Here is a 14,766-nt window from a genome sequence, read left to right as displayed (position 1 = left end):
CATCTCGAACCCTCCAAGCCCTTCAGCCCGACGGTCCGCCTCGCTAACTTGGCGTGGTTTGGAGCCATCGGGAATCCCACACTTCACCAATAAAAGTAGGGATTAGGCTAAAAACTGCCTGTTAACTACCTGTTAACAGGCAGTTAATTGGCACTAATCCCCTTCCCGCCTCGGGGAGGCGGGTCCCAGTGCGGGTCGGGTAACCGCCTCCTTTGAAACTGGCATGGAGGCGGGTTGGGGGCGGGATGGGTTTGTGCCCCCCAATTTCGAGATTTTAACCCCCCACATGCCTCCAATCCCGCCTCCACGGCCCAATGAAAATCCTGCCCAACGTTTCAGGTCAGTGACCCTTCGAAACATTGACTCTGTTTCTCTTTCCATGGATGCTGGCTGACCTGTAGTATTTTGCTGTTATATCCCCTTGAGGCCCCAGCACTGATCCTTGCGGTACCCCACTAGTTACAGCCTGCCAACCCGAAAATGACCCCTTTATTCCTACCCTCTGTTTTCTGTCCGTTATCCAATCCTCAAACCATGCTCGTATATTACCCCCAATCCCATGAGCCCTAATTTTGTTCAATAACCTCTTGTGTGGCACCTTATCGAATGCCTTCTGAAAATCCAAATACACCACATCCACTGGTTCCCCCTTATCTATTCTGCTAGTTACAACCTCTAAAAACTCTTAACAGATTTGTCAAACATGATTTCCCTTTCATACATCCGTGCTGACTCTGCCCAATCCTATGAATATTTTCTAAGTGCCCTGTCACCACGTCCTTAATAATAGATTCTAGCATTTTCCCGACTACTGATGTCACGCTAACTGGTCTGTAGTTCCCCGTTTTCTCTCTCCCTCCTTTCTTCAATAGCGGGGTTACATTTGCTACCTTCCAATCCGCGGGAACCGTTCCAGAACCTATGTAATTTTGGAAGATGACAACCTATGCATCCACTATCTCTATAGCCAACTCTTTCAAAACCCTAGGATGTAGGCCATCATGTCCAGGGGATTTATCGGGTTTCAGTCCCATTCATTTCTCCAGTACTATTTTTTTTAACTAAGACTAATTTCTTTCAGTTCCTCATTCTCGCTAGAGCCTTTGTTCTAGAGCACTATTTCCGGGAGGTTTTTATGCCTCTTCTTCCGTGAAGACAGACACAAAGTATTTGCTTAAATTGCCATTTTCTTATTCCCCATTATAACTTCTCCTGTCTCAGCCTATAAGGGACCCATGTTTACTTTAACCAATTTTTTCCTTTTTACATACCTGTAGAAGCTTTTACAGTCTGTTTTTATGTCTCTCGCTACTTTACTCTCCTATTCTATTTTCCCTTTCTTTATCAATTTCTTGGTCGTCCTTTGCTGAATTTCTAAAATCCTCCCAATCCTCAGGCTTACTACTCTTTTTGGCAGCATTATCAGCCTCTTCCTTTGATCTAATACTATCTTTAACTTCTCTTGTCAGCCACGGTTGGACCACTTTCCCTGTCGGGCTTTTGGGGGGCGAAATTGGGTGGGGGCACTTACGGGGCGCTAATGGCTTTGCGACCGGGCGTGGCGCTATGGCGGCAGTTTTTCGTCGGCACTATGGCTCTACTCCGATCTCCTTTGCCCAGAGACGGTGATGTTGTCGCCGTGCGCATCGACCCGGTAGCCCCCCGGACCCGAAATCGACTTCCGCCCCCTGCAGCAGCGCTGGTCGAAAACAACGACAGCCGCAGGCGACATGCATCGGGCGGGCGCTTTGCCAGGGGGGGCGATGATTAAAGGCGAGGTGGCCGAGGTAAGTAAAAAAAAACTTAATTTTCCTGTTCCAGATTTTTTCGCCGGTTCCTGCCCGCCATCGATCAGCCTGGCACGCCGCTCGAGTGCCAGGCTGATCGTGCGGGATCGCGGCTGCCTCGGTGGCCCTTCCTTTTAAGGGAGGGAAGGAGCCTTTGAACGCGGCAGCGCTGCTGAACTCTCCGCCCCGCCTGCTGCCAATTGCGCTCCAAGAGTATTTTGAGGATGTATCAAGCAGGGTAGATAAAGGGGAACCAGTGGATGTAGTATATTTGGATTTCCAAAAGGCATTCGATAAGGTGCCACATAAAAGGTTATTACACAAGATTAGGGCTCATGGGGTTGGGGGTAATATAATAGCATGGATTGAGGATTGGTTAATGGACAGAAAACACAGAGCAGGGAGAAACGGATCTTTTTCAGGTTGGCAGGCTGTAACTAGTGGGGTGCCACAAGGATCAGTGTTGGGGGCTCAGCTATTTACAATCTATATTAATGACCTAGATGAAGGGACCGAGTGTAATGTATCCAAGTTTGCTGATGATACAAAGCTAGGTGGGACAGTAAGCTGTGAGGAGAACACAGAGAGTCTGCAAAGGGATATCGATAGACTAAGTGAGTGGGCCTTCATTGCAAGGGGGTTGGAGTATAAGAGTGAGGAAGTCTTGCTCCAATTGTACAGGGCCTTGGTGAGACCACACCTGGAGTACGGTGCACAGTTTTGGTCTCCGTATCTAAGGAAGGATATACTTGCCTTGGAGGCGGTGCAACGAAGGTTCACTAGATTGATTCCTGGGATGAGAGGGCTGTCCTATGAGGAGAGATTGAGTAGATTGGGCCTGTACTCTCTGGAGTTTAGAAGAATGAGAGGTGATCTCATTGAAACATACAAGATTCTGAAGGGGGATTGACAGGGTAGATGTTGAGAGGTTGTTTCCCCCTGGCTGGTGTGTCAAGAACTAGGGGTCACAGTCTCAGGATAAGGGGTCGGCCATTTAGGACTGAGATGAGGAGGAATTTCTTCACTCAGAGGGTGGTGAATCTTTGGAATTCTTTGCCCCAGAGGGCTGTGAATGCTGAGTCTTTGAGTATATTCAAGACTGAGATCCATAGCCTGGCGCTAACTTTTCAAACTTTAAAAAATTGCCACCCCATGCGGGCGATAGTGACTAACTCCCCCTTTGTGCCTTAAAGGAATGTATATCTGTCGCAAATGATGTGTTAATTCTTTAACCATCCACAGCAGGCACCTCAAAGCACTGGAGAGGTACCACCAACGCTGCCTCCGCAAGATCCTGCAAATCCATTGGCAGGACAGGCGCACCGACGTCAGTGTTCTCGCTCAGGCCAACATCCCCAACATCGAAGCTCTGACCACGCTCAATCAGCTCCAACGGATGGGCCACATTGTCCGCATGCCCGATACGAGACTCCCAAAACAAGCGCTCTACTCAGAGCTCCGACATAGCAAGAGAGCCCCAGGTGGGCAGAGGAAAAGCTTCAAGGATACCCTCAAAGCTTGCTTGGAAAAAGTACAACACCCCCCACTGACACCTGGGGATCCCTGGCCCAAGACCGCACAAAGTGGAGGAGAAGCATCCGGGAAGGCGGCGAACACCTCGAGTCTCTTCGCCGGGAGCAAGCGGAAGCCAAGCGCAGGCAGCGCAAGGAGCGCACATCAACCCAAGCACCCCACCCACCCGCCCCTTCAACCACCGTCTGCCCCACCTGTGACAGAGACTGTAGGTCCCGCACTGGACTCAATAGACATAGAAACATAGAAGATAGGAGCAGGTGTAGGCCACTCGGCCCCTCGAGCCTGCTCCGCCATTTAATGAGATCATGGCTGATCATCCAAATTCAGTACCCTGTCCCTGCTTTTTTCCCCATATCCCTCGATCCCTTTAGCCTTAAAAAATATATCTAACTCCTTCTTGAATATATTTAATGAATTGGCCTCAACTGCCTTCTGTGGTAGAGAATTCCACAGGTTCACCACTCTCTGGGTGAAGAAATTCCTCCTCATCTCAGTCCTAAATGGCCGACCCCTTATCCTTAGACTGTGACCCCTGGTTCTGGACTCCCCGACCACCAGGAACATCCTTCCTGCATCTAGTCTGTCCAGTCCTGTTAAAATGTTATAAGTTTCAATGAGATCCCCTCTCATTCTTCTAAACTGTAGCGAATATAAGCCCAATCGACCCAATCTCTCCTCATACGTCAATCCTGCCATCCCAGGTATCAGTCTGGTGAATCTTCGCTGCACTCCCTCCATGGCAAGTCACCTGAGAACTCATTCTTAATGTGGAAGCAAGTCATCCTCGGTTCCGAGGGAACTGCCTCAGATTAATTCTTTCCCGATGGTCGTGGAGTCCAGAACCAGGGGTCACAGTCTAAGGATAAGGGGTAAGCCATTTAGGACAGGGATGAGGAGGAATTTCTTCACCCAGAGAGTGGTGAACCTGTGGACTTCTCTACCACAGAAGGCAGTTGAGGCCAATTCATTAAATATATTCAAGAAGGAGTTAGATATATTTCTTAAGGCTAAAGGGATCAAGGGATATGGGGAGAAAGCAGGGACAGGGTACTGAATTTGGATGATCAGCCATGATCGCATTGAATGGCGGAGCAGGCTCGAGGGGCCGAATGGCCTCCTCCTGCTCCTATCTTCTAGGTTTCGATGTTAACCGCTAGCCATTGCTTGCCTACATTACAAGAGTGACCACACATCAAAAAAAAACGTAGTTCATTGGCTTTGAACGTGCTTTGGGACGTCTCGAGGTGGTGAAAGGCGCTGGGGAAACACGATTCCGTTCTTTTTACTCAGGTTTGGAGTCTGTGCCCTTGCTTACAGACTGCGGGAGAACTGACTTCAGGAGCTGCAGCCCCGAGGGCGAGAAACACGATGCTCCAATTAATCAGACACCGAGAGGCAGAGAAGGTACAAACCAGTTCATCAGCTCTGGCAGTTACCGCTTAAAATATGCGGCTAATTTTCTCCAAGTGTTGGCTGTTGGGGAAGAGCGGCAGCTGCCAGATTCAGAGAGAGAGAGAGAGGGAAAGATTGTAAAACGATTTGCAGTAACTGCGCCATGTAGTAAATTAATTTCGCTGAATAGTTATTTCCTTTGTGACTTTCCCCGAGGGGAGATCGTGTCCCGACACCTACCCATAGAAACATAGAAGATAGGAGCAGGAGGAGGCCATTCGTCCCCTCGAGCCTGCTCCGCCATTCAATGAGATCATGGCTGATCATCCAAATTCAGTACCCTGTCCCTGCCTTCTCCCCCATATCCCTTGATCCCTTTAGCCTTAAGAAATATATCCAACTCCTTCTTGAATATATTTAATGAATTGGCCTCAACTGCCTTCTATGGTAGAGAATTCCACAGGTTCACCACTCTCTGGGTGAAGAAATTCCTCCTCATCTCTGTCCTAAATGGCTTACCCCTTATCCTTAGACTGTGACCCCTGGTTCTGGACTCCCCGCCATCGGGAACATCCTTCCTGCATCTAGTCTGTCTAGTCCTGTTAGAATTTTATAAGTTTCAATGAGATCCCCTCTCATTCTTCTAAACTCCAGCGAGTATAAGCCCAATCGACCCAATCTCTCCTCATACGTCATTCCTGCCATCCCAGGTATCAGTCTGGTGAATCTTCGCTGCACTCCCTCCATGGCAAGAACATCCTTTCTCAGATAAGGCGACCAAAACTCCACACAACACTCAAGGTGTGGTCTCACCAAGGCCCTGTACAACTGTAGCAAGACCTCCTTGTTCCTGTACTCGAACCCTCTCGCTACGAAGGCCAACGTACCATTTGCCTTCTTAACCGCCTGCTGCACCTGCATGCTTACCTTCAGCGACTGGTGCACAAGGACACCCAGGTCTCGTTGCACTTCCCCTTCTCCCACTATATTGCCGTTCAGATAATAATCTGCCTTCCTGTTTTTGCCACCAAAGTGGATAACCTCGCATTTATCCACATTATACTGCATCTGCCCAATCACCCAACCTGTCCAAATCATACTGGAGTTTCTCGGCATCCTCCTCACAGCACACACGCCCACCCAGCTTTGTGTCATCTGCAGACTTGGAGATATTACATCTAGTTCCCTCGTCTAGATCATTAATTCTTTCCCCAGTCCTCTCTCCTCTGAAGGTTTGCGTCGCAGATTCTGACAGCACAGCAGGGAGGCCGTTCGGCCCGTCGTGCCTGTGCCGGCTCTTTGAAGGAGCTCTCCAATTAGCATTGTCCACAAGATGCACCGCAGTGACTCGCCAAGGCTTCTTCGGCAGCTCCTCCCAAACCCGCGACCTCTTCCACCTAGAAGGACAAGGGCAGCAGGCGCATGGGAACACCACCACCTCCAAGTTCAACCTCCGAGTCTCACACCATCCTGACTTGGAAATATATCGGCCGTTCCTTCATCGTCGCTGGGTCAAAATCCTGGAACTCCCTCTCTAACGGCACTGTGGGAGCACCTTCACCACACGGGACTGCAGCGGTTCAAGAAGGCGGCTCACCACCACCTTCTCAAGGGGCGACTAGGGATGGGCAATAAATGCTGGGCCTTGCTGCACATCCTGTGAATAATTACATTCTTTAAAAAAAAGTCCCACTCCTCCCTGCTCTTTCCCCCGTAGCCCTGCAAATTTTTCCTCTTCAAGTTTTTATCCAATTTGAAAGTTACCATTGAATCTGCTTTCAGGCAGCGCGTTCCAGATCACAACAACTCGCTGCGTGAAAAATTTCTCCTCCTCTCCCCCTCCGGTTCTTTTGCCGATTATCTTAAATCTGTGTCCTCTGGTTACCGACCCTCCTGCCACTGGAATCAGTTTCTTCTTATTTACTCGAACAAAACCCCATGTAATTTTGAACGCCTCTATTAAATCTCCTCCTTAACCTTCTCTGCTCTAAGGAGAACAACCCCAGCTTCTCCAGTCTCTCCACGTAACTGAAGTCCCTCATCCCCTGGTACCATTCTGGTCAATCTCCCCTTAGCCTTCTCTGCTCTAAGGAGAACAATCCCAGCTTCTCCAGTCTCTCCACATAACTGAAGTCCCTCATCCCCTGGTACCATTCTGGTCAATCTCCCCCTTAACCTTCTCTGCTCCAAGGAGAACAATCCCAGCTTCTCCAGTCTCTCCACATCACTGAAGACCCTCATCCCCTGGTACCATTCTGGTTAATCTCCCCCTAATCTGCTCTGCTCTAAGGAGAACAACCCCAGCTTCTCCAGTCTCTCGCCGTAACTGAAGTCCCTCATCCCCTGTTACCATTCTGGTCAATCTCCCCCTTAACCTTCTCTGCTCTAAGGAGAACAACCCCAGCTTCTCCAGTCTCTCCACATAACTGAAGTCCCTCATCCCCTGGTACCATTCTGGTCAATCTCCCCCTTAACCTTCTCTGCTCTAAGGAGAACAACCCCAGCTTCTCCAGTCTCTCCACGTAACTGAAGTCCCTCATCCCCTGGTACCATTCTGGTCAATCTCCCCCTTAACCTTCTCTGCTCTAAGGAGAACAACCCCAGCTTCTCCAGTCTCTCCACGTAACTGAAGTCCCTCATCCCCTGGTACCATTCTGGTCAATCTCCCCCTTAACCTTCTCTGCTCTAAGGAGAACAACCCTAGCTTCTCCAGTCTCTCCACGTCACTGAAGTCTCGCATCCTCTGGAACCATTCCAGTAGATCTCCTCCAAGGCCCTTGACATCCTTCCGACAGTGCGGTGCCCAGAATTGGGACACAGTGCTTTAGCTGCGGCTGAACCAGTGATTTATAAAGGGGTTTAGCGTAATTTCCTTCCTTTTGTGCTCTCTGCCCCTGTTCTGGGTGACGGAGCCCACTCGCAGAGATGAAAAATGGAACCGTAAACCGCGAGCGAGATGGGCTCAAATTCAAGTGGTACCGACACTCGGCCCCTGAAAGGGTTAAACCGGGTCTCCCAGGGCTCCTGCCTGATTCACGCTCCCGAGACTTGCTGGGCGAGAAGACTGAGCAGACAGCGAACCCTCGGAAAGTGACAAGCTTGCACAGGCTGCTCTGCAGGTGTCTGATGAAGTCACAACTTTGACTTAGCTGTAAGTTGTTGTGTTAGTGGGTTAGCCGTTACACTGCCGCTGTAGTGCCTTGCGCACGGGCCCCTCGGACTCGACCAACCAGAGGACGTGACCCTACCCCCAGCTGAGATCCGGTCCCCCGTGTCCTCAAAGCCCGTCTACTCCCACCCTCCCTAACATCGCCCGCCTCCGCCCCTGCCTCAGGCCATCTGCTGCTGAAACCCGCATCCCGTGCCCTTTGTCACCTCCGGACTCCGACTATTCCAACGCTCTCCTGGCCGACCTCTCACATTCCACCTTCTGTAAACTTCAGCTCGTCCAGATCGCTGCAGCACCCCCCGCCCCGTGTCCTAACTCGCCCCGAGTCCCGTTCACCCATCGCCCCGCCCTGTGCTCGCTGACCTACACTGGCTCCCGGTCCGGCAACACCTTGATTTTAAAATTCTCATCCTCCTGTTCAAATCGCTCCGTGGCCTCCTCGCTCCCCCTCCCTATTTCTGTAACCTCCTCCAGCCCCTACAACCCTCCCTATCTCTGTAACCTCCTCCAGCCCCTACAACCCTCCCTATCTCTGTAACTCCTCCAGCCCCCTACAACCCTCCCTATCTCTGTAACCTCCTCCAGCCCCCTACAACCCTCCTTATCTCTGTAACCTCCTCCAGCCCATACAACCCTCCCTATCTCTGTAACCTCCTCCAGCCCCCTACAACCCTCCCTATCTCTGTAACCTCCTCCAGCCCCTACAATCCTCCCTATCTCTGTAACCTCCTCCAGCCCCTACAACCCTCCCTATCTCTGTAACCTCCTCCAGCCCCTACAACCCTCCCTACCTCTGTAACCTCCTCCAGCCCCTACAACACTCCCTATCTCTGTAACCTCCTCCAGCCCATACAACCCTCCCGATCTCTGTAACCTCCTCCAGCACCTACAACCCTCCCTATCTCTGTATCCTCCTCCAGCCCCCTACAACCCTCCCTACCTCTGTAACCTCCTCCAGCTCCTACAACCCTCCCTAACTCTGTAACTCCCTCCAGCCCCCTACAATCCTCCCTATCTCTGTAACCTCCTCCAGCCCCCTACAACCCTCCCGATCTCTGTAACCTCCTCCAGCCCCTACAACCCTCCTTATCTCTGTAACCTCCTCCAGCCCCTACAACCCTCCCTATCTCTGTAACCTCCTCCAGCCCCCTACAACCCTCCTTATCTCTGTAACCTCCTCCAGCCCCCTACACCGCTCCCTATCTCTGTAACCTTCTCCAGCCCCTACAACCCTCCCTATCTCTGTAACCTCCTCCAGCCCATACAACCCTCCCTATCTCTGTAACCTCCTCCAGCCCCCTACAAACCTCCCCATCTCTGTAACCTCCTCCAGCCCCTACCACCCTCCCTATCTCTGTAACCTCCTCCAGCCCCCTACAATCCTCCCTATCTCTGTAACCTCCCCAGCCCATACAACCCTCCCTATCTCTGTATCCTCCAGCCCCCTACACCCCTCCCTATCTCTGTAACCTTCTCCAGCCCCTACAACCCTCCCTATCTCTGTAACCTCCTCCAGCCCATACAACCCTCCCTATCTCTGTAACCTCCTCCAGCCCCCTACAAACCTCCCCATCTCTGTAACCTCCTCCAGCCCCTACCACCCTCCTTATCTCTGTAACCTCCTCCAGCCCCCTACAATCCTCCCTATCTCTGTAACCTCCCCAGCCCATACAACCCTCCCTATCTCTGTATCCTCCAGCCCCCTACAACCCTCCCTATCTCTGTAACCTCCTCCAGCCCCCTACACCCCTCCCTATCTCTGTAACCTCCTCCAGCCCCTACAACCCTCCCTATCTCTGTAACCTCCTCCAGCCCCCTACAACCCTCCCTATCTCTGTAACCTCCTCCAGCCCCTACAACCCTCCTTATCTCTGTAACTCCTCCAGCCCCCTACAACCCTCCCTATCTCTGTAACCTCCTCCAGCCCCCTACAACCCTCCCTATCTCTGTAACCTCCTCCAGCCCCCTACAACCCTCCCTATCTCTGTAACCTCCTCCAGCCCATACAACCCTCCCTATCTCTGTAACCTCCTCCAGCCCCCTACAACCCTCCGAGATCTCTCCGCTCCACCAATTCCGCCATCTTGAGCATCCCCCTGATTTCCATCGCTCCACCATTGGTGGCCGTGCCTTCAGCCGCCTGGGCTCTAAGATCTGGAATTCCCTCCCTAAACCTCTCCGCCTCTCTCTCTCTCTCCTCCTTTAAGACGCTCCTTAAAACCTCCCTCTTCGACCGAGCTTGTGGTCACCTGTCCTAATATCTCCTGATGTGCTTCGGTGTCAAATTCTCTCTGATTTACGCTCCTGTGAAGCGCCTTGGGACGCTTTACTACATTAAAGGCGCGGTGTAAAAGCAAATTGCTGTTGTTGGGAGACTGGTGTAGCCGTGGAGCATTCGAGAGAGCTTTTAGCAAGGGACGGTTTGATCGCTCACAGGGGAGGATGATCATTCTCCGTGAGCTTTGTAATCGAGTTTCGAGGAGCCTTTAAATTTCTAGATGGTGCTGAGAAAGGATTGGGTCTGCCCTGAACTCCTGGGCCACACCCCGTTGACAGATCCACTTAACAAAATTGAATAAAAGTCAAATTGGATCAATTGGGACGTGTCTGGCTCGAGTTTGGAGACAAAGGGAGCAGTGAGGTCATGGGCTTGGCTCTCACTCCAGAGAATTGAACACAGAATCCAAGCCGGCACTCCCATTGTCACTACTGAGGGAGCGCCGCACTGTCGGAGGGGCAGTACTGAGGGAGCACCGCACTGTCGGAGGGGCAGTACTGAGGGAGCACCGCACTGTCGGAGGGGCAGTACTGAGGGAGCGCCGCACTGTCGGAGGGGCAGTACTGAGGGAGCGCCGCACTGTCGGAGGGGCAGTACTGAGGGAGCGCCGCACTGTCGGAGGGGCAGTACTGAGGGAGCGCCGCACTGTTGGAGGGGCAGTACTGAGGGAGCACCGCACTGTCGGAGGGGCAGTACTGAGGGAGCGCCGCACTGTCGGAGGGGCAGTACTGAGGGAGCGCTGCACTGTCGGAGGGGCAGTACTGAGGGAGTGCCGCACTGTCGGAGGGGCAGTACTGAGGGAGCGCCGCACTGTCGGAGGGGCAGTACTGAGGGAGCGCCGCACTGTCGGAGGGGCAGTACTGAGGGAGCGCCGCACTGTTGGAGGGGCAGTACTGAGGGAGCGCCGCACTGTCGAGAGGCAGCACTGAGAGCGCCGCACTGTCGGAGGGGCAGTACTGAGGGAGCGCCGCACTGTCGGAGAGGCAGTACTGAGGGAGCGCCGCACTGTCGGAGGGGCAGTACTGAGGGAGCGCCGCACTGTCGGAGGGGCAGTACTGAGGGAGCGCCGCACTGTCGGAGGGGCAGTACTGAGGGAGCGCCGCACTGTCGGAGGGGCAGTACTGAGGGAGCGCTGCACTGTCGGAGGGGCAGTACTGAGGGAGTGCCGCACTGTCGGAGGGGCAGTACTGAGGGAGCGCCGCACTGTCGGAGGGGCAGTACTGAGGGAGCGCCGCACTGTCGGAGGGGCAGTACTGAGGGAGCGCCGCACTGTTGGAGGGGCAGTACTGAGGGAGCGCCGCACTGTCGAGAGGCAGCACTGAGAGCGCCGCACTGTCGGAGGGGCAGTACTGAGGGAGCGCCGCACTGTCGGAGAGGCAGTACTGAGGGAGCGCCGCACTGTCGGAGGGGCAGTACTGAGGGAGCGCCGCACTGTCGGAGGGGCAGTACTGAGGGAGCGCCGCACTGTCGGAGGGGCAGTACTGAGGGAGTGCCGCACTGTCGGAAGGGCAGTACTGAGGGAGCACCGCACTGTCGGAGGGGCAGTACTGAGGGAGCGCCGCACTGTCGGAGGGGCAGTACTGAGGGAGCGCCGCACTGTTGGAGGGGCAGTACTGAGGGAGCGCCGCACTGTCGAGAGGCAGCACTGAGAGCGCCGCACTGTCGGAGGGGCAGTACTGAGGGAGCGCCGCACTGTCGGAGGGTCAGTACTGAGGGAGTGCCGCACTGTCGGAGGGGCTGTACTGAGGGAGCGCTGCACTGTCGGAGGGGCAGTACTGAGGGAGCGCTGCACAGTCCCGTCAAACACTCCTCACACTCTCTCGCATCCCCTCGCACACAATGTCTGACACCCTCTCTCTCACACTCTCTCACACACACTCACACACACCCTCTCATTGCCACACACCGATGGGAGAGAGATCAGCCCAGCACAGGCTGGTGATGGCGCCTGGGATGTTGGGGGTCGATCTGCATTTAAATCCCAGAACTGTTTACCGTACAGCCAGCCAAAGACTGTCATTTCGACAAGCCTCGGCAGCCAGGTCCACAGATCAGTCTGAGGTCAGGAGGTTCCCAAGGGGAGTTCAGAGCCATCAGCGGGGACAATGAATCTTCGGGTAGGTGTAATTACACAGGAGGTCGTATCTGGTCTTGGCATGGTCAAACTATCAGGTCCCTTGATGCACGGGTAATCGCGACCATCGACCTCCTCCTGCTGCAATTCTCCAATTCATGCCGAATGGGGAAAGGGCAGGAGAAGTGGATTAAAGAAGGAAAGAACTTGCATTTCTCTAGCGCCTTTCACCACCTCAGGACGTCCCAAAGCCAATGAAATATGTTCGAAGTGTAGTCACTGTTGTAATGTAGGAAACGCAGCAGCCAATTAGCGCACAGCAAGCTCCCACAAACAGCGATGTGATAAATGACCAGATCATCTGCTTTTTTAGTGATGTTGGTTGAGGGATAAATATTGGCCCCAGGACACCAGGGAGAAATCTCCCCTGCTCTTCTTCGAAATAGTGCCATAGGATCTTTTACGTCCATCTGAGAGGGCAGACGGGGCCTCGGTTTAACGTCTCATCCGAAAGACGGCAGTACTGCCCCTCCGACAGTGTGCAGTCCCTCAGTACTGCCCCTCCGACAGTGCGGCGCTCCCTCAGTACTGCCCCTCCGATAGTGCGGTGCTCCCTCAGTACTGCCCATCCGACAGCGCGGCGCTCCCTCAGTACTGCCCCTCCGACAGTGCAGCGCTCCCTCAGTACTGCCCCTCCGACAGTGCGGCGCTCCCTCAGTACTGCCCCTCAGACAGTGCGGCGCTCCCTCAGTACTGCCCCTCCGACAGTGCACGCTCCCTCAGTACCGCCCCTCCGACAGTGCGGAGCTCCCTCAGTACTGCCCCTCCGACAGTGCGGCGCTCCCTCAGTACTGCCCCTCCGACAGTGCGGCGCTCCCTCAGTACCGCCCCTCCGACAGTGCGGCGCTCCCTCAGTACTGCCCATCCGACTGTGCGGCGCCCCCTCAGTACTGCCCCTCCGACAGTGCGGCGCTCCCTCAGTACTGCCCCTCCGACAGTGCTGCACTCCCTCAGTACTGCCCCGCTGTGTGCGGCTTCTGGTGTAAGTGGGTGTGTGGTTGGGGGGGGTCCTCAGGGTGTAATAAGAGGGGGTTCACACACTCGCTGTGGGGTGCATGAACCTGCAGCCTGCCGTCTCCCCTCCCCGCCACGCGTGGCGCTGTGGCGCTCCTCCCCGTCCGCCCAGTGCGCTTGCGCGGCCTGGCCCTGGGCCGCGATGCACGCTGGGGGCTGTAGTTCTGGGCTTCGGCGCAGCACTGCGCATGCGCCTATCGGGCCCGGGCGGCACTGCGCATGCCCAGCAGCGGCGGGACTACAACTCCCAGCCGGCCCCGCGTCGCCTCAGGCTGTGGGAGCCGTGGAAGGCCTAGGGGGAGGTGGGAGCTTGAATTTGGGGTTACTACGGTGGGGGTGACGGCCTGTTTGGGGGTCATTGGGGCTACTGAGGGTGTCTGGACTTACTGAGGGGCCTTTGGGGCGTTATTGGGGTTCTGTGGGGGGTTATTGAGGGGTCTTTTGGGGTTATTAGTGTTTCCAGGGTGTCTGTGGGGTTTATTGAGGTTATAGGGTGCCTCTAGGGGTTATTTTAGGCCTATGAAGGTTGCTGGGTGTGATTGGTGGTTATCGGGGATCTACAAGTGTTACGGGGTGTTGGGGTGACTGGGGGGTTAATGCGGGTCTATGGGTGTTATTGGAGGTCTATTGGGTGGTCTTTGGGCCTTACTTGAGGTCCATTGGGGTTATTAGGGTTTCTTGGGCATCTGTGGGGGGTTATGGAGGTTATAGTGTACCTATAGGGGTTACCTGGTGGTCTATGGGGGTTATGGGGGGTTATTGGGGTAACTTGGGTATCTGTGGGGCTATTGAGATTATTGGAGGTCTATGTGCATTACTGAGGGGTCTTTGGGGTTTATTAGGGTTTCTTGGGGGTCTGTGGGGTTTATTGAGGTTATAGAGTGCCTCTGGGGGTTACTTTAGGTCTATGAAGGTTACTGGGGTGTGATTGGGGGATATTGGGGATCTACAAGGGTTACTGGGGTGTTGGGGGTTAATGCGGGTCTATGGGTGTTATTGGAGGTCTATTGGGGTGTCTGTGGGCCTTACTGGAGGTCTATTGGGGTTATTAGGGTTTCTTGGGCTTCTGTGGGGGGTTATGGAAGTTATAGGGTACCTATGGGGGTCACTTGGTGGTCTATGGGGGTTTATTAGGGTAACTTGGGTGTCTGTAGGGGGTAATTGAGATTGGAGGTCTATGTGGGTTACTGAGGGGTCTGGGGGTTATAAGGTATCTATGGGGGTTACTCGGTGGTGTATGGGGGTTCTGGGGGTTTACTAGGGTAACTTGGGTGCCTGTGGGGGTTATTGAGATTGGAGGTCTATGTGGGTTACTGAGGGGTCTTTGGGGGTTATTGGGGTTCCAGGGGATAAGGGGTCAGGGGTTATTGGGGATTCGGGGATTACCGGCGATAGGGGTATGTGTTGAGGCATAAGGTGGGGGGGACCGGGTCAGGGGTTACAGAGGATTCGGCAT

The 14,766-nt window shown here is 53.9% G+C and overlaps 1 protein-coding gene across 1 annotated transcript in view; it reads left to right on the top strand.

Annotated features, from left to right (window-relative positions):
- The first annotated feature begins 13,543 nt into the window (after window positions 1–13,543).
- The window catches only part of LOC147097195 (single-strand selective monofunctional uracil DNA glycosylase-like), a 14,764-nt gene continuing 13,541 nt past the window's right edge, over window positions 13,544–14,766 (top strand). The window contains exon 1 of the mRNA XM_085973068.1: window positions 13,544–13,612. The gene's annotated coding sequence lies outside the window, so the exon portion shown is untranslated. The remainder of the gene's footprint in view (window positions 13,613–14,766) is intronic.

Source organism: Somniosus microcephalus, chromosome 33 (assembly GCF_052327205.1).
Source record: "Somniosus microcephalus isolate GS21.2 chromosome 33, FLI_Smic_1.0, whole genome shotgun sequence".
NCBI classification, from domain to species: domain Eukaryota; kingdom Metazoa; phylum Chordata; class Chondrichthyes; order Squaliformes; family Somniosidae; genus Somniosus; species Somniosus microcephalus.
The sequence above is the reverse complement of the archived record's forward strand: the minus strand, read 5'-3'. Positions and strand labels throughout refer to the sequence as shown.